At 38.0% G+C, this 20888-nt stretch overlaps 1 long non-coding RNA gene across 2 annotated transcripts in view; it reads right to left on the bottom strand.

The window, feature by feature from the left end:
* Window positions 1–335: 335 nt before the first annotated feature.
* LOC139829058 (uncharacterized) overlaps window positions 336–20888 on the bottom strand; it is a 147126-nt gene continuing 126573 nt past the window's right edge. Inside the window, exons 12-15 of one of the 2 annotated variants that reach the window (XR_011741277.1) lie at window positions 8745–8948; window positions 8033–8235; window positions 5900–6083; window positions 336–525 (exon numbers count right to left, since the gene is read on the bottom strand). This is a non-coding gene — a long non-coding RNA (uncharacterized lncRNA). The remainder of the gene's footprint in view (window positions 526–5899; window positions 6084–8032; window positions 8236–8744; window positions 8949–20888) is intronic. The other variant, XR_011741278.1, reaches the window with a different exon arrangement.

Consider the following 20888-nt stretch of genomic DNA (forward strand, 5'->3'; position numbering starts at 1 on the left):
AGAACCTGGGTCTGTGCTCTATCTTCCTTCCAGAACATGTTGGATAAAGATCACAAAATCTCCATTGGTCCAATTTACAATGTTAGGCAGACTGTGGAAAGGCTGTTTTGCATAATGGACAAGAAAACTACGGAAAGCAGTCATCCGTGCTACAGTGGTCTTTGTCATAATGCTGGGCTGCAACCTGCCCTATTGGCTACAAAGCTTCCTTTGAAACGACATTTCCGCTTCGTCGTTCCCAGCTGCCAATGTACAAAACTGTCTTCTGAAGGAGTCGCAGGCAGAGAATTGAAATCTCAACTAGTCGGTGTGTTTCTATTAAACCTTACCTGTGTATTTGCTGTCCGTAGAAAGGAGGTTATGAGTGGTAACAATTCCTTTGGCCTCATCTCTGATTTGCTCTGCTCATCTTCTGGGAAGATCTCTGTGGGATTCTGCAGTTCCCTTTCTCTGTCCTCTCCTCTGAAGCTGTTCCCAGGGCTCCCATTCTCCTTCCCCATCTCCAATAAAGAGAAGCTTGTAGGTCTTAAAAAGAAGGAATACACTGACAATTATGTTCTGCATTAGAAGCAAGAGGTTTAAAAATTTTTTTCTCCCACATATATTATTTTTAAAGCACAACATAATTTTTAGACACGCTCATTATTTGTTTATTTTTAGCACCTATCAAACCACAGCAGTTCTCCCTCCAGGCTATATTTGACAAAGTTACAGAGACTTTCCAGACCACCTCAAAGCAGAGATTAATCCAAACAATTTAAACCTCTCTCTGTTCTGCAGGAGGATGGCATTCGATTGGATTATTTAGGGAGGACAAAATGTTTTTGTTGATGAGAGAGATGAAATCCTCAGAGAGGGAAATCAATCTTATGTAGAAACCCTGGAGCATTGATCTCGGTGTACATTGACAATTTCTGGTTGTTTAGCTATTTGGAATGACCGCACAAAATGAGCAAGTTGTTATAGTTTTAAGGTTTTGGTATTTATTGGCAACCCCAGTGCTCATATGATTAATCACACATTCAGAGTGAGAGCTCAGTGGAAATTGACTGCAACACAGCAGAAACAAAGTTTTCAGTTATCATTGTGTAATAAATTGAAGCTATATCCCTAAGCAGATTTGTCTTCAATTTTCTAATTTGCCCTCTTAAAAGCGTTGTTTATACAGTAGTTAGCAAAAATGGAAGTAATTACACACAGAACTCATTCTAAGCAATTTTGTATTTATTTTTTTTCCCTCTTTATTGGTTTTCTATCTTCATTATGCAATATTTGTTATACCTAAGCAGAAACTGCTTAGCCAGGCCATGGAACGAGCACTTCCTTATACCGAGGACCGTGTTTCTTGGATATAATGCCATAAGACAAGGCCTTCTGAACAAAGTAATCCAAATGCAAACATCCTTTAATAAACCACTTTTCCCTTTGTACTTAGACTCTCTGATGCTTACCAGTGAGAAGCAGAACGGAAGGACAAATATTTTGGTTTATATATTTCATTTCGTGACATAATATTTATTCAGAAAGGAACATTCTTTCAAACACTGCTGGGTTTTTACATACACGTTTTGCATTGGAAGAATATCTGTTTCTTTTACCAAAAACCAGATGCACAAGTAGAATCATAACTATAATTGGAAATTGGAGAGCAATTTGAGGAACACAAACACTGAGAGAATAGATTTGAAGTGAGAAGTGCCAGGTAAGGAAAAGTCCGGAGTCTCTGAAGGAAGGAGCTGCTCCAGTGTTGGTGTTCTGGTAGAGACCTGTGCTGGCAAATACTGATAATGCCTCTCACATTTGTCACTGGATCTCACTGTAACGTCAAAGCAAGCAGTTGCTAGGATGTACTTGCTAAAAATAAGAGCAAAACTGTGGAACAGAAAGGGGAAACCCTGTAAGGCTGGCCTTGTGCTTCCCTAGAGAGGCTTACATACTCATAATGTACAGAAACCATAACCAGATCAGGAGAGACCTAATTACAGAGCTCAGAGATGTTAATGACACACAGAAATTTACATACAGCTGAAAATGTGAATACATCTAAGCCAGCAGTTGTATCTCCACAAGGCTGGCTTCAGAACCAATGTTTTATAATCTGGGAGCTTTTTCTGTAAGGTGGAGCCTTTCAAATAGTCAAAATCATTAATTTTTTAAGTGAACGTCACTTGCCACAAACCTCTGTTAAATTTTATTCACCAAGACTTTTTTTTTTTTAATTCGTGATTTCTTCTCTTATGCTCTCTCATAATAGGGCTTTCAAATATAATTCCTCACACTTGTCTTTCCATCTTTTGATCTCAAAATCCTGTATCTGATTTGGACACAGCAGTCTCCAAAGCAATGAGTACCCCTTTAATTTACTGAGACCTTTTAAGGAAAAAAATTACTGAGTGATTTTTCTTGGGGTTCATACAAGGTAGAAAGTTTATTTCAGGCTTATATTTCTTTTACCCGTTTGTGTAACACTATGGTTACACAGTTGACTGACTTCTTTGTTCCTTGTTCCTCTTTAGCTTCAGGGAAGCATCCCCTATATCTTTACCTGTAGTGGAGATAAGGAGTTGTCACAGCTGCTGTCCATGCAGTCCTCAAACCAGAGAGTACTGTAATAAATCCTATTTTATTTTATGGACAAATAAATGCTGAGGTAAAATATTCGAGGATCGTTGCTTGAATACTTGCCATAGCAGCGCTACTGTAATAACCACTATGACATTAATTTACTGCAATGTGCCGTAGGAAGAAGGAAGAAGGAGGGAGAAGGGCATTAAAAGAGAAAAATTACTATCCTTTGGATTTATTGGGATTGGCCTTCCTCATTTTCAGCCATCATTAGTTGATTAGGTGCTGATGACAGTATGGACAAGCGTGCTAGAATAGTTGGCTAAGAAAAGCCCTAAAGGTACTCTGTTAATTGAGATGATGTTCATATTGTACTTACTGAACATAACTGCAGACAGTGAAATAAGAGCTTAGCGTTGTGTAACAGACCACATGAACATTCACTCATTATCAGTCTGTAAAGGGGTGAAAACACTGCATATAGGCTACTATTACCACAGAAAAAGAGATAATATTAAAAACTGAAGGAGGCTATCGTGAGAAACTCTATTTTATACAGCCTTCTGGGAGGTGTTGAGAAACCTGTCTAATGTTGTTCCATAGTTTCATCAGGGAGATGTCACCGTATCAAAGGAACTGAAAACTGATTTATGCCTTCATCTTGCAAGAGACATGCACCTGAACATAGTGCAATAGCCAGATTTGCTTACCCACTAGAAGCTTAAATGCTACTGCTACTCTTTTGGTGCTTATATTCCACATACTTTAAATTTTAGGGCAATGGGAGAAAATTGCACAGAAATTCCACTCTTTTAATCTTGTCTGTGAAAAGATCATCATACATGAAGAGAGAAATGTGTGTACTTCTGCACAGAGTCTGCAATGCAACAGATATTTGGAATCAACAGTAGTATTTTAGGAACAATGGTAATGCTATTACCAATAACTCCATAACGTTAAATAATTCAATATAGATATTAGCCTGTTTCTGGCTTTGGCCGGAGTGACTTTCAAACTCAGTGCCTAGACAGTCAGTCACATGAAAAAACCTCTAAAAGCTTTAGAATGGAATAGACATCAATTTAAAGGATCCCTTGAACTTTTAGGCAAATCCACAACTTTTTTTCAAACCAATAGTCCTATGAATATATTATCCGCAGACCAAATTATCCCTGTATCTGAAGCACTGTGCTCTTAAAGTTCAAAATTAAAACAACTCTTTCAGAAACCTGAGAAAATTAAATCTAACCATTAGCATCTTCATATTGAACACATTCAATTACAGGTAACAAGTCCTCAGCAACATCAGAAACAATTCACACAGAACTATGAAAACTCACAAAATGTCGTTTAGTCAAAAAACAACATTATTCCTACTCATGAAATTTCAGTATCACCTCTGTTAAAGATGAATATCAGTATTTACTAGCCTGTTATGGTAGCTAGCTAGGGCTTAGTTGGTAAATACTCAGCCTGTGAGATGGTGACTGGCAAAACAGTTCTTCCTGAGCCAAACAGGAACTCATTTCCTTTGGTCATTCATGAGCCAGAAATTTAATCTCACTATAACAAGATCCATTAACAATTCGTACACTAGAAACACTCAGAAGCCTGAGTCAAAAAAGAGCACAGAACTTCAGACGATGCCTATTAGGAGCAGTGTACAGCAGATCAGAACAGTTGAAAAAAAAACCACGTTTTTTGACTTAGCTAATGCTTCAAGTGCATTACTACACAGTCAAATCGGTAATTACATATACAACCGGGTGTTCATGCTCACAGATACTGCTGTCTTCACTAATATTTAGCCCAGTTTTCTTATGGGATGGTATTAGCATTCAAAGGCTTCTGCCATGAGATTCTTCTTACAGTAAATATGGTTCTATCTTTAATCGCCAGTGAGATAATAAATGGCATTGCCTTCTTTCAGACAACATAAGTTGTGACTTTGGCATTCAGCTCAGTGGAAAGGAAGTAGTGATTGATCACATTATTGGGTATCTAGACACAATGTGGCAGCATCTTTAGTAAAAGGCTTCGAAACTCAAGCAAAGGTAGCCACAAGAAAAATAAAGAATATTTGAAGAGTCAAGATAAGGAATCAAGACATCGAAAATAAACAAGAGCTTCAGGATCAGAGACATGCAATATTCTCAAAAATGTTAGCACAACAATATTCCATTTAAAATACTCATCCAAGTAAGCTCTAACAGAATCAGGCTTTTACAGTTCATGTTGTCTGTCTGTTTCTAGAATCATTGGGATTGTGGATTCGTGTATTGCTGTCATGGCAGTGACAGAGAACAGAGCTGTTTAAACTGCGCTTTACCAAGACCTGTCAACATTTGAACTAGAAGAGTGATGGATTTGACAGGTTTGGGAGATACTGTTTCCTGTCACTACCTGGGAGGGCTGACACAAGAAGTAGAAATCCACCAGGCCCGAGCGCTGAGATTTTCACCATGTCTTGAAGCTGGCCAGGCACGGTGCTGTTGCGTAACTAAGGACAGGACAATAATTAGAGTAAATGTTCAATGTGTAAATCAATCACAACAGAGCCCAGTTATCTGCAGAGTGGGAAAACACAGGATGGGGTGGAGCAACACAAGAAGGTAATGGAGTCTGTGACAATGCCACGAGATTGGTGAAGACAAGGAACATGAAGTCTCTGTCCAAGTTTTCTCTTTGTTACCAAACATATTACTGTGAAACAAGGATGAATTGGGTAGAACCAGAAATTCTGTATGACTAACGATACCTTGACTTCGTAGAATTCAAAAAATACAGCACTATTTTAAATAAACATGTTAGAATATTTTTCTCCCACCACAAGTGTAGAAAATCAGTTGGTCTAAAATAAATAATAAAAAAACCCCACAACAACAAACATCTTCCCATTTGAGTTATATTTCTTACAGAAGAACTACAGAATGAGAACTTGCATCTTAAAAACATTCACAGAAGAAACATTATTACAAGTTATTGGTTGGATGCAGTATTGGGCCCATTGCAAACACAGATTTGACATATGCATTGTCAGGTTCTCTAAAAGTATCTAGCCCCTCCTGCTGTCATTTTTTACAGCTGAAACTCAACCTTCTTTGTCTTCATTTGTGCCTTGAAGGCACATTACAGAACCATGCCTACTTTGGTAACATGCAAAGCCTTTTACCCCAAAGATGTGGAAAGTCACTGCCTCTGCCACATGTTTGCATGGCTTCTATCCCTTTCCTCAGCAGGTATAAAACCACTGTACTCATCCACTTCAACCAGAGCGTGTACCAGGCTGCTACTCCAGTCTGCCAACCAGATTAAAATACCGAGATGGCCATACCTTGCTGTAGTTCCTTTACTCAATGTTGCTTTCGTTACTATAACTCTTCGTTCTCCCAAACACCATTGCAGTCTTCTCCTCTCCATACCACTAGATGCAGGGAAATGTGACATCAGGCGTGTAGTGTCTTGCTGATAGCAGATGGAGCTTCCAGTCTAAACTGCTCTTCCATTGCAGTGCTACACTGATCAACAGAGACAAGCATTAGCCAGTGTCACAGGAAGAGAATAGGGTCCATTTTTCAGAACAGTGGGTGAGAACTGATTTTTTTTCCCCACCTTTTTAAGACCTTCTGCATTTAAAGCAAAGAAAAAAATGTGAAGTGTTTATATGGGACATGAAAATGAGCAATATCCTCATAGCTAATTATATGCACTCAAACTTACTTAGTCATTTTTTTGTTTTGTTAATCTATATAATAAATGTATGCTAACCTGTTTTTGCAAATGACCAGGTACCCTGGGAGTCATGAAATTTAAGCTGAATTTCTTGTAACACAATTTAGCATGTGCCATTGGAGGTGTTATTAAGACCATTCCTCAGGACTCTAGCACCTATGAAGCAGTTCAGTTACACAGCACAGTGCTTTATCTTCCTCCTCCAATTTTCTGTGAGAGAAGATTAAAACATAGGTACCGTTATGGCAGAAACCACCTTTGCATCAGGAAGTCTAATGAACAGCACAAGTCAATGCATTATGTTATTCAACTCATCTGCAGTCCACACTCAATTAATGCACATTTTTAGCACTTTCCTGCCAGTTACTATTGGACAGTAAAATGGTATCTGAGCTTCTTGTCTCCAGGTTGGTAAGAGAAAGGGTTAGGGGCCAGAAGGCTGAGGAAGGATGAGTCTCTTGGAGGAGGGGGTAGGAAATTAATTTTAAAAATCTTCAAAGTGTTTAATTTTGCTACATATAAGCATATCTATACAGCTCTTAGAGAAGGTTGAATCACTAGCAAAACAAAACATGCTGGATTTGTACACATCCTCATCAAAACAAGCAGATGATGCCTTTCTTTCCCCGTGTTATGCTTTTTGTCAAGGGAAAGATGATATTTCTTTCCCTTCAGAGAGAGTGACCACAGTCTTTCAACATTTTCAAAATCTCATTACATGCTATTCTCATCCAGGGTGGCCACCACTTCTTAATGTTCCTGAGATCTGGAAATGAATCTGTCCCATCCCATTACTGCCCTTGGAAGAACTCAGGCCAGATTAGTGACTATGAATGTGGTGCCACCAAGGACTGTTTAAAGGTAGCAGAAGAGACAGTCAAGTGTAAAATAGGAGATTTGGGGTTATGGGGATTTATGGGTAGCGTAGACAAAAATTGTAGCAGGAAGGAATCAGTGAAGGGACTATTGCTAGAGATTAGGGGACATCAGATATCAGACTACAGGGGAGAAACTAGTAAAATTATATAAGCCCAAAGTTATAAGAAAAATACATCATTATATTTCTAAAGCTGTATCTTGCAGAGTTTTAGAATCTTCTGAAGCAAAACAAGCTGTATCTCAGGTGGCACTCCAAAAGTGTCTAGGGAGACTGGCTATGTTTGACAGATTTTCATTTTGTGGCAGTGCTCATCTTTTGAGAAAGAACAATATTAGCCTTTTTATATGCATCTTTACTATGCCTGTCTTCACTGACTTTTCTAAGAAATCAACAGGCCAGGTGCCAATCAGATCTTCTACCACTACCTCCTGATATCAGAACATATTTTGCCGCTTTTTTCTTGTTGTTTTGGTTTGTATTTTCTCTCTCTTACTTTCCATTAAGTATTTCCAGACTCCCTGGAACTCCAAACCTCTAGGTAATATCCTGAGCAGCTGCTATAAAAACAACCGAATGTGTTTCACAATGTTCATCATTCCTGCAGCACTTGTCCAACTACTAACCCAGTAAAAAATGCTGCAACAGATTAGGATCTTTAGTTTTACTTTTTAGCAAGCAGGATACACAGATCATAGACTTGGAAAGGGAATATTTCCTTTAATGATGGCTCTGTAAAAATAGCCATTACTACAGAAGATCAAATAATTAATTGTGAATAACACTGGTTAATTCAGCTCATTTTTTCATTTTCGTAGGTAGTTTGTGAACAGATGCTGAAGTGTGTTGCATACTCACAATTTCTAAGCATTTGTGGTTTCATTTGGGAGAACAATTCTTGGCATATTGCTGTTCATTAGAGGAATTCTCTGTTCACGTAGTTCGTTGAGTCACCCATGGCAGCAGCCTGCCTCCATGGCTTCATTCTTTCTGTGCCAGGCTGCTCATCCCCCCTCCAAAGCCAGTTACACCAGCACAGCCACCCAGTGAGCAAACTTTATCTGCAACAGATAATAATATCAATTACAGGATGTCAAAAAAATAGTGTGACGGTATGATACTATTCCTTATGAGAGAGAGCTACACTATTTTTGAGTCAAAATACGACTGTATAGGAAGAGATTGTACTTGCAAGATTAATTATCCTGAGTATTCTCGAGAACCTATTTCTTTGCACATCTGTGGGTTGGAGGAAATGGAATAAGGCACCGAACAAAAACCAAACCAACAAACAAGAACTGTAGGTAGTAGATGCATAAGTAGATTCAGAAACTTTTAAATATTTGGGAATGGCTGCTTGTTTTATAGCAATAGCAAAATAGGTATGACCTGTGCAACTTTCCTATGTTCCTCTCCAACCTACAACATATGAATTTACCTTCTAACTGTGCAACATTATGCAAGTGACTAGCATAATGCATACAGACTATTTTAAGATATTTTTAATTTCTCAGTCAGCTTCACAATGGAAAGTAATTTTTTAAGGCCTGAAACTGTTTACAATATGTACATTCTCATTGCCTTTTGTCTTTTAACTGCTGAATGTGTCATTTGGCAACTTTTCCTTTAAAACCCAAGTTCCCTTAGTGAAAAGGGTTACGAGTGATACTTTCTGGTCCTCCGGACTACCCTTGAATGATTTAGGTTGGTTCTTCAGAAGCTCCAGATCATTCCAGTGATTCCTCACATGCTCTGTGCCACCAGCTGGAGGATTCTGCATAAACAGAATGAAGCGGAGATGATTTTTTTCATTTGGCACACCAAGCATACACCCACACTGCATCACTCAGCGCAGGGGTACCAGTTATCTCAGCGTGAGCTGGTTAGCACTATGCTGTACCCTAACTGGCCAGTGTGCTGGCCCTACTTGTTTAGTGAACTAACATGAGTATTTCTATATTGTAGTTCACAGAGTGAAAACATAACCTAGGGCTCACAAAACAGTAGGTAGAAAGGCTAGAACAGACATGGTTTTGCCAGCTAGGGGCTCCTTAACAGAGGAATTCTCAAATAATTTTGTTAAGGACCGGTTACACAGCTACAGTTAGTTTTCTATCACTTGTGCGGTGAATGTGTTTAGAGAATCAACTTCTGTTTAATGCTATTTTTGTTTAGAAATTCTTAAAGTACATTTCTAAAATTCACAGGCACATTTGCTAGCAAGATGAGAAATAGCTGGGGCCACCCAAAGCTGTTAGACATGTTCTATAAAAGAAGTGAATGAACATAGCAGATTAGACACCAAATTGGATATTCAAGAACGTGCAACAAGGTTTGTACAATCAATAGAACCTTTTTCTTGCACACTGCCAAAACAGATTGCAGTTGCAGTGTAGCGGACCTCAAAAATCAAAATAAATAGGGACTCTTCGACAACGAAAAATGCCAGTTTCAGTGTATTCCTGGTTGTATTGCAAGAGAGAATCCTGTGAACTGTAGGAGCAAAGATTAGAAAAGAAATAGGATGAACAAGGGTTCCCATTACAAATCACATGTCGTGCTTTGCTCTGGACTCAAATAAGGAGCACTTCTATTCACTGCATACCATGTGTAACATATGGCCACAAGGTGTTCTGCAGAACCCAATATGAAACCAGGATAGAGTTCATTTCTACCATCTTGCTGGGGTGCCCTAGCATTCTCCCTTTCTTCTGTCAAATGTTCTGTTTTGACTGTGACTCAGGAAACCCCAAAGGGCAGTCAAGACATGGCACAGCCTATTTTTGACGTGCGGCCAAATACTATTTTAATTGGTCCAAGATCAACATTCTGATAAAACTCAGAAGAGTCTGAGGAGCTGAAGCAGTAGTGGAGGCTGCACAAGTGCAGATGTGCCTTAGGGCATGCCTAGGCAGTCAGGTGCAGACAGCTGCACCCCAGCTGTGCGTGCGTGTGGAGCTGCACAGCTGGAGAGGAGCCAACAGCAGTTTGGAAGCTGCATAACCACACTAGCATAAGACTGAAGCAGAGATGGCATGAGCATGGCAGACCTGCCCATGGGCATGTGGCTAATCCAGCTGGCTGAATACACTCATATGCTTGAAAACAGCCAAATGGCCAAGTGCCTCACTGAATCAGGCCTGAAGTTTGGGCTCTTTTATTCTGAAAAAACTTTTTAAGAATCATTCGCTTTAGGGAACCAATGGCACTCAGACACCAAGTAATAAGCACCTATGACAGGAATAATTAAAATGTTATGAAAAACACAGAATGAAGGAGAAAAAAAAAAGCCAAAATGATTATAATCTTAGGGAAATACACATTTACCAAGTAAATAATAGGGTTTTCTGACAGTCTCAAATAATTAACACAAATCTAAACCCTCTGGTGTTCACTCTCAGGAGAGACATTCGAGACAGATACACCCAAGAGAATGCAGCTGATGAAAAGGGAAATATTCCAATCTCCTGGCTAAACAATGTGCTTTGTGTAGATTTTTTATTAAATATTTTAAACAGGAAATTAAAATAAATTGATAATTGTTGCACGATGCTCTGATACCGAGGTGCTATGGATGTTTCAAACATACCAAACCCAAAAAAATTCAAAGTTAATGTTGAAAGTCCGCACTTAACATACGTATCATCCTCATTACTATTAATGGCAATGTCTAACACCTAGACTGCAGCCCTGGAAATATTTTCAGAAGTAACTTCATGAACCTGAGCTCAAAGGGAACGTTCATGGAGCCTAGATCAGTTTATTACTCTAAAGATAAAGGGATATACGCTGCTATGCTTTTTTTTTTTTTCAAAGATAGCAAAGAATTCAAATCAAATAAGTCTTTCTGATCTTTTTAACCTCTTTTACACCCTTCTTATTTCAACATTTTCTAAGAGGAATTGAACTAATCTGTCACAGCATTACAACATTTCCGCATGATCTGGAGTCACAAAACTACTGTGAACTCCAGCCATCTTCAAAGTGAAGGGTGACAAGACTGGACTACAGTTCAGACTAGCAAGTAAAGCATATCTTATTTCATGGAACCTACATGGGAATGTCACAACATTATCACATTTTTATTCAGCAGTTTGAATTAATGTGTCAGTGTTAGTTACAATAAACCTTCTTTTGCAGACTTTTCTTGTGTACTTGCTCCACTACACATACGACAAACTAAAACTTGCATTCTTAGTTGTATAGTGGCTGCATTAAACTAGACTATAGCTTAAAACCAACCATCATTGATCATCTTAAAGGTCTTTTCCAACCTAAATCATTCTATGATAAACTTGGATCTAACTGGGGCAGTTTTTCCTTCTGAAAAGGCTCTGGTAGAAAACTCTTCACTGATGTCCTCAATGGCCAGGCAAAGGTGCATGGTTGGCAGGAGACCTGCCCATGCTGAGCGCCCACGGGGGCCTGTCGGCTTAAACTCACCCCCCTGCTGCCTTCTGCAGCCCCTCTCTCTTCAGTTATGGCCAAAGCAGGTCAGATGCAGCCTGGAATCTGGATTTCAGATCTTCAATGCAGGTTAAAAGTGCTTTTACAACTCAACCATTTGCTACACTACACTAGTTCACATCTCACTGGCTGCCTTGAAATTCGCTCACCTCATTCCTGGGCAGCCTTGCTGCCAGGTGACAGCCATGAAGCCTTGGCTTCATTTCCTTCTGTCCTGCTATAATATGTAGCAGATTGCCCTGCAAAAAGCGTTCTGGAGCACAGGAGCCTCACAATTCCAGAGACCACCCCAAAGGTCCCCTCCCCAACTGCAAAGAACATGCAGATGATACATATCGTTCTGCAAAAAAATACAGCTACTCATTTATTTCCTGAAAACCAGGACACAACTGCGTTTTGAAATAATAAAATCTTCAATGAAACAAAACATCCACCCAAATTTAACTTCAAATGCAAACTCTGCTCCCACAGAAGTCAGTAGGGAAATTTGTCACTGGTTTCTTTAACAATAAGATCAGGCCACCTGCCTGGATCTCCCAAGTGCCAGATCTCTACATTATATCATTATTGTTATTTGTCAGAATCCTGAGAAATATGCTACACACCTCCCCATATAGATAAAAGGACATAATTTTGAAAAAATATGGAAGGCTTATCCTGTTTCCACACCACCTTTGAGACAGTTGAGGAACTAAGCAGGTGTCTCATATCTAACTCATGTGTGAAGTCAAACAAAATATCAAACCCTATTCTAGTTCTCCTGTTTATATTATGATGCAGGCCTTTAAACAGTTCCACTTCTAAGTATATTATCTTGCAGTAGGAGAACAAGTTTTTGCTTACATATTTACACATTAAAAGAAGATGTTGCAGGTTGTGATAGGTTTTCTCTACTTCTTAGGGATATTTCTTGAAATGTTTGCCAGGAGGTTATAAGGTACATCGCATGATATGGCAGTTACTAACATACTGTAACTATATTTTCCCAGTCAATGACAGAATAAACGGATATTTATAAAATGTATGAATGTTGGTGTATCTGTTAGTACTTCCTTAACACTACAACAAAATTCAATATTCTAAAATTTTCAAACATAATTTTCAGTCTGCTGTGCATATGTGCATAAACTACATGTATGAACAATTTAGTACATTTACATGCAGAGCAGCTATAATAGTCTCTGCAGAGTACTGCTACATCCTGAAAAAAACCCCAACAAACTAGTTTGTATCTGAAAAATATTGAAAGCAAGCTTTAAAATTGCAGAAGCGTTTTAAACAGAGACACAAATAGTAAGCATGTATAAAAGTACTTTTAGCATGAAAGTTTAACACGTTGTCAGAACATTAAACTTCCCAATAGCTATGTGAGATAAATATCATCTTCATATTGGAAATGAGTAGAGGAATATTTTGCTCCTCTAGAGGATCCTCTGTGGAACCTTATGATGAAGTCCTGGCCTCATCTGTGGAGTGCAAGCTGTTTGCCACTATTTCAAGTATAAAAAAAACAGACTGGTTTTTGGTGCTCCTGAAAAAGCCAGAGAACACTCTCATCAAGTGCCAACCTGCATCAGGCCTGCTCAACCTCTCATCCCAATGCAAAACAAATATGATGTATTGAATGACAGACTGTACAAACCCAACTATTTTGGACTGTCACAAAGGCTGACTAATGTTCTTGAGTTACACTGCTCACAGATTAGTATTCATCCCATCTATAAAGTGTTTACCATGATGACAATTTATTCTGTTAACAACTGAGCCCTGCTAAAAACGTCCGAAGTTTGGGACATATCAGTCGTTATCATTATGTTTACCTGCTTTAACAACATTTCAATGAGTTCAACTATAAGCTTAACAATGAAAAAAATTCCGATTTGGTATGCAAAATATCTAAAGATAAAACGCAAAACTTTTCAGAGTGATCATTACAAGTCCTCCCCACCATTTTCTTTATTTTAAATATTGTTTGTATAACAAATGGTCCCTTACAAGCAACACAGGAAAAAGAAAGTTCAGAAAATGCATAGTTTTCAATCTTCAAAATGTGTCTGCATATAAAGTGTATCTTTAAGGAGAATTGACTGTCAGTGACGGGTACAGCAGAAACTTTATCGCACTTTTGCTGTGCATCTGAAAACCTTGCCAAACACTTTAGAATTCAACAGCATTTAAAGTTAACGAAATAAAGGCAAAAGTTTAATATGTCTGGGATATGTGCTTCCCCTGTGTTGTGATACTGCATGTCTTTTCCCTTCATTTATAAATTTTTTACCTGAGAAAAAAGAAAATATATAAGCTGAACTCTGACTCCTGCAAAATACTGCTTCCGTGCTTCACACTACAAGTGATGGAAAATAAGGTGTGTATTTCCCAGAAGAACTTCATATCATTGTTTGTTAAGTACCTATTTCTGGAACCACAAACACTACACTTCAGTTTTTCTTCTCTAATGAAAACAGTGATTTTCTGTCCTGCAGGGTTGTATTGAGAACTCCAAAACACTGATACGAGGCTTTTTATCTAATATTTAAAAACAGGGGGGTGAGGGGAAAGCGTACAACAGCTAAACCTTTAATTTCTTTACAAAGAGTTGTTGTCCTTGGGAAGACATAACATCCTTTACAGCTAACACTGATTCTATTTCTACAATCTCAGATATATAGTGTAAGATTAAAAAAAGCAGATTTTCTTTTCTAAATTTCAAATAGTATATGTGATTATTAATACCAACTTTCTTATCTAAAATGATGAAAACAGACTTATACCCTTGGTTATATTTCACGCTATGATAAATATATCAGAAATGAACATCTGTCTTCACTTTCAATTTCTGAACACTACTAATGAGTGACTATTTCTTTATTCTTACCTCTAATTTTGAACAAATGGGTTGGACAATGCTTATATTAATACTATGAATTGCATTCTCTTGTAGTATTAGATATAAATATACATATTTTTAATCTATATCTGACCTGCCACATCAATTTAAAATTATGATATGAAACAATGTAGGAGCTAGTTCAGGTTCTGTTAAAAGACAAAAAACAATGTACAGGCTTATCTAAAAGAATAATTAAGATGCAGCCATTCTAAGCTGTTCTAAGCAATATATTTGCAAAAACATTAATTCTTTTCTAAGTTACACTCTAACTTGTTGTGGTTTTTTTTTATCTTGAGGAAGAAACAATTTGGCAAATCCTACTTGCTCAGAGTGCTTCTCTGATTTCAGGTTAGTATTCTTATTAGAGTTCTGTGTACTACAAAGTCAGATCAATAAACTTTATGGGCCAAATTTGGACTAACAAAACCAGGTACAACACTGGCAAAGTTAAATGAATTGTCCGTGCTTGCATCAATGATAAACTTGACTTTTTATTACACGTTACAAAAAGAGAAAGAGAAAATGCTAACAAAGGTTTAACTTGGACATGCATCGTATATACTTTATCTTAAAACATCTACTTTTAGTTTTTAATTGTAGGGATGTTCTGTAAAGAAATACGACCTTATAGGGCATTTTCAGGAACAGAACAGTCTATATATTAAAAGGCAGCAAATGATTCATAACTACTTAGCGGTCAGGCCTGTGGGGCCATGCTTCCCATGTGAAATTTTTTTCTGCATTGCAAACTCTTACATTAAATTGTGATAAATGAAGAGCGGAGGCTATTCATACAAATCAATGACTTTAGTGTATGTGTCATTAGCCTGAGAGATGCAGGCAGCGGTCACTACTATAAATCATGTGATGATCTGCTGTCTGCGACTCGATGCAAGCAAGCAGATGCATTAGGAAGGTTAAAGAATGAAATTAATCTGTGCATTTCCTTTTTTTTTTTTTTCTTTTAGTCACCTGGTCATACGGAAAGAATTAAAATCACATGATCCAAAGTTAAACCAGCTACAGAACAGTAAATTGGCTAAGTTAGATGTCACCTTTCAACTTAAAGTTAATTAAATATTAATGGGATTAATTTATTCATCATCACATGAAAAGTAAAATATATAGAATAGGTAAAATTCACCAGTGCTCCTCACACAGGAGTTAATATTATTAATCGCTTTTAATGCAGACTGTGGCATGAGACCACATGTAAGAGATCAAGCACACCGCAAAATGTGCTCTGATACTTTTAAGTGCAGCATATTTCTTCCTTCGCATTTTATAAATCCAGTGTTTAGTAACCCATGGCCATGCTCTTCATCCCGGTACCTTGGAGTGGGTTATGAATATGAGTCAGGGTGAATGTATTACTGATGATAGAATACATTTCCAGGTATCTGTGACTTGGAGTGTTAATGGTGAGCGTGCAAAAGGGGTCAGGGACAGTAAAAAGAGATATGGACAATATAATTTTAAAACAGGAATTAATGAATTTGGGAAGGCCATATTTGATATAATGTTAGGCCAAAGCCTTCAGTCTTTACTCAATACTTACTCAGGCAAAACACCCACTGACTTCAACGACAGATTCCTGGGGTGAGGACTAAATACACCCCAAGAGTCAGATTGTGAAGAATTTCTTCTTTTACAGAAGAAGAAATTGGGAAGATCATGCAAGAATCCTACCTACGTCCTACTGCATCTGTGTAGATCCTACAGGAGATCATACACATCTCTTTACCCCCAGTTCACCATTTCCCCTTCGCAGTCTGATGTTACTTAACAAGGAACAAGCCAATATGTTCCAGAGCAGGAGGCACGGAGCAGGAGTCATGCCCAGGAGGAGCAACACTCAACACAAGTGTGCAGTGCTCCCAAAGTCAAGCAATACATTGGTAAGGACTCAGGGATTTGGCCTCTTATAACTAACACAGACTGTAATAAGGAATCTTGAAAAGGGTTTTTAAGACTGCTTTGAGCTAGCAGTTGACTATGGGCACAATCAAGTAGGAAAGCAAATTAATGGCAGGAGTGGCTGCATTTCAAAGGTGCTTGAAGCAGTCCATGTGCATAAAATAGTGCAGAACACCTTTACGCGTATGAAGGGCACTATAAATCAATAAAGTATAAGTTAGCTTGGACAGTGATAAGATAAGTATTGCATGTGCTTCATTCACTTAGTTATCCTTCCGAAAAAGATAATACACTCAATGTAGACATATTTCAATTGAATTGATAGTAGATCAGGACTGAGCAAGCCTGGAGACTGAATTACTTTTATCCATCCCATCAAGAATAAGGAAGAAGTTGCAAGCAAAATCAATGTCAGAAAGGTCTTACTGTCTCTTACTATAGAATACCTACAATCCCTTATAATAAAATTTACTAAAATGAATAATAACTATTAAAAATAAACATCTATCCTGTTATGGTGCAAACTTCTAGCAGGTTAAGCACTAATGACATTAATTTAGATTTCTAAATTCCTCAAAGACAGAAAAAAAGAACAAAAAATGTTTAACGCAAATACCACACAGAGATTTTGGGTCGCTGGTAGAAGCTATGCTGTAACAACAGAATACCCAAATTATCCCAGACCTACCTGACAATTTATTTACATGGCTCTGCAGCCTGCGATGTAGGCAGCCACTCCAAAGAAAGCACGATTAGGCCCAGCTTAGGTAGTGAGTAAGGAGAAAAAGGGGGCAACAATGTCAGACACACTGATGTAGAAACTTCCAGACTCCAAGTACACAGCTGATTTTCTGTAACAAGGCATAGGCGGCTTTCATCACAGATTGTGCAAAATCAGAAGCACTTAATTTTAAAGACAGGACCAAACATATCTGACCAAGTACTTTAAAGTTAAGCGTGCAATTAAAGTAAAGATCTCTGTTGCCCAGGCTGAGGCCTTCACATGCAGCAGTAGGGCCAGCAGCCGCTCTAGGCTGCACCCTTGGAAGGACACGTCCAGCTCCTACCAAGATCACAGATGAGATTCTTTGAAGTACTTTATTGGATACATTTCTTTCTTTCCTTATGTAAATTCAGTGATTTTAGCAATTCACATCACAGTGCTGCTTAATTTCCAGGGAAGTTATATTTTTGCCACATCTCCAGATTCGAGGCAATTTTGATGAAGCAAGAGAAAGACGTATTTTAAACACAAACGAAGGGAGCCATAATGCAAAAATAGGACATGGCTGCTATACCATAATTGCCTTTTAGGAAGCAGAAGGGAGCTCTGAAAAACTTGGGTAGAAACCTGTAAAAGTGCCTCTCCATGACCATCTGAATATGAAATAAGAAATAAAAAATATTATGTGGATGAAATCGCTCCTTCCTTTTGGAGCAAATCCATGCTTCCTTTTTAGTGACTAATTCCTGATTTTTATATCACACGTCACTTTTGAGTAAATGCCAAAAAAGAAGCAAAAGCTCTTTCCAGTCAGTTGATAATTTTATACTGTAGGTTTAAATTGCAGGTCGACAGGAAACCTGGTTTTAATTTTTAAGTGTTACATTAAGAAACTAAAATATTTCTTACAAAATCAGCTAATTTACTGCAATGCTTGATCCCATACCCAGTTTATTTGCCTGTTTTAGGGACATTTGGGGAATGCACTTTGCATTATGTGGCTGAACCAGGCTCCTTTCATAATCATATAGTAGCCATTGCATGAATCACCTGCTATCTTGGTATTTCCTCAACACAACTGTTTCTTTCCAGGTCCTCCCTCACACTGGACCCCACCATGCCAGATACTGATTGTTCTCATTTCCAATTAGCTTCAAACCAAAGGCATGCAGTAGCTTACAGAATTAGCTCAGCTCCCTACACACGCAGCCGAGAGGCTGTTGTTCACAGAGCCCCACCTGGTCCTCTCGTGAGAATAAGGACGGCCTGTGTAAGGGCAGGAGTCACAGCCAGACCCTTAAACAGTAATTATGTCTCCCTTAAGCTACAAGGACCCTTCTTTGGATCAAAAGAACTAGCGAACTTGTTAATGTCCTTCTACCGGTTGCGTCTAAAGCATGCTGATGAATCGGTGTTGACATTGCTAAACAAAGGTATTACCAGCAGATTACACCCAGGAACCTGGACGACTGCAGAAGGAGGGCAACGCGGACCCTTGGGCTGGCTGTATCTCTCAATTACCACACAACAGACTAAAACACAGGGTCGTGGATAAAAGTGAATAAATGTTTCTAAATTCCTATCTTAAACACACTTAAGCTTAAAGCTATCTAATTGAGGATTTAAAAGTATGTATGCTTTATGAAGCTGTGGCTACCTGCTTCATTCTCTTGCTCTTATTTTTGCTTTTATCCTTTTAGTCTTGAAGAAGCCTAATTAGAAGCTTGAACAGGGCTCTCTCTCCCTGCCCTTAAATCAGTAATTGGCTTCAGTGCAGAGACTGTCAGGAAATTAACACATCACAACATGACAGCTGTTAATTTTTTCTCCTTATTTGTCATATGAATCACTGCTGATTTGCCAGAGTGCATAACAAATTAGTGGTCTGTAATCAGCGGCCTCTCTCCTGTGTGCAGCACCTACTTGTTTTTCTCTTTTTCTCCTGAAGTCCATTACTTCACTGCTTCAGCAGGAATGACTGTTGCTAGGTGTGTCATTGTCAATAAATCAGAATAAGCAAATGCTAAAAGCGCAAGAAGCTCTTTAAACTTTGATGAAGGCTTTTAGTTACATTTTTAAACTTACACTTGGAATGGGATTTTTTTTTTTTTTAAATTGTCACTCCCTGGCATAATATATTGTCAAGTCCTCTGGTATCATCTTAAGCTCTCCATTCTTTACAATGTAGAGCCGAAAATGTGATTTTCAAAAATTAGAAAAGATATATTTGTGAAGACAGTTCTTAAAACTGTAAGGACTGCTGCGGACCCTATGCCAATAAATAAAAATTAGACACAATGCACAGTAGAGATTTTGCCTTGAGGTATACATACTGTATTTTTGTATTAAAAACTCTATTTAATATGAGGTGCCATGCTTCACCCACCAGTAGGGATATATGTATACAAAAAAAGCCTTGAGTCCAAGTACAAAACCACAAAATTTGGAAAAAGTGAGTTAAATTCTATCCCTCTAGATAGTAGTGCAACACAATCTGAGTATTTTTGGCCACCCTTTTTCTAGTTTGTGTGTTTTACAAATGATGACGGATATGATGAAACCCAGGAGAATAATACACAATAGTATGCAAAAGCTGGAACTTTTCTTCCTGTGTATCTGAACTATGCTAAGAGCTGTTGTTCAAATGACAGTTTAAGACGTCTACTATTGGCTGGTGTTCTTATAAAATCAGTAACACTTTGGGAACGTGAACTGGAAAAATTAAACCTTAAATTATCTGTTGTACATAACTAAACTGAATGGATCCATTATGTTTTCATTATCTTATATCTCAGACAAAGTAAATAAAACCAGGAACATGATATATTTCTTTAGCAAAAGGACCTAGTATGGACCCTGTCCTATGTTTCCTAATTTGTATTGAAACATATTTAAGTGTAAGTTCCCTGTAATTTTCTAAGTCTTCATAAAATAGTCAATTTCCTTACATCTAACCTAAGTAAACTACTTAAAAGCAAGAACAACAGAAGGTGTGGGAACCTATACTCCTAAGTAAAATGCTGCACAATACTTTGTATACATCACACCTTTTTATCAAGACTCAAACACTCCATCTTCTCCGGAAAGACATGAAAAGAAAAACATATTCTATGCTTCAAATGGTACCTGAAAGCCGGATCTTTCAGAAGAACCGTGGCTTCATGCAACCACGCACCTCTGCTGTGAGCAAGGTCAACATCACACCAGGGGCAGGGAGGGGGATCACTCCTCCAAGGTCACTCTCATAAGGTGCTGGCCCTGATCCAGCAAAGCACTTACACACCTGCTTTGTTTTTAAGGTGAGCGTGTATTTAAGTGTCTCAGAGACAAAGTGCTCAGTGTCTTACAGAGCTGTATGTCTATGTTCATGAGTAAGATTTATTTCTTGATTCATAGACATCACACAGTGGACTACTACTCTGTCTCCATGGGTAATATTAACATTTTCAATAAGACTAATTGATAATTATAACTGCAACATTGAAAAGTATCTTTAGAAGAATTTTCCCTACAGTTAATTGGTGCTTGTATTCACATATTTACACAAATATTTAATGGTTATTTTCATGAAAAGATCTAATTATTAAAAAAATCTAAGTAATTAGTTTATTTTTCAGTATTACATGTATTTTCTGCTGTGATTTATGTTTTAAAAAACAATGAAGGTTTACCTACCTCTAGGAGCTTAACATAAAGCCTTGATATTTGCATTCTCA

This window comes from Patagioenas fasciata, chromosome 13, assembly GCF_037038585.1.
Source record: "Patagioenas fasciata isolate bPatFas1 chromosome 13, bPatFas1.hap1, whole genome shotgun sequence".
Taxonomy (NCBI): Eukaryota; Metazoa; Chordata; class Aves; order Columbiformes; family Columbidae; genus Patagioenas; species Patagioenas fasciata.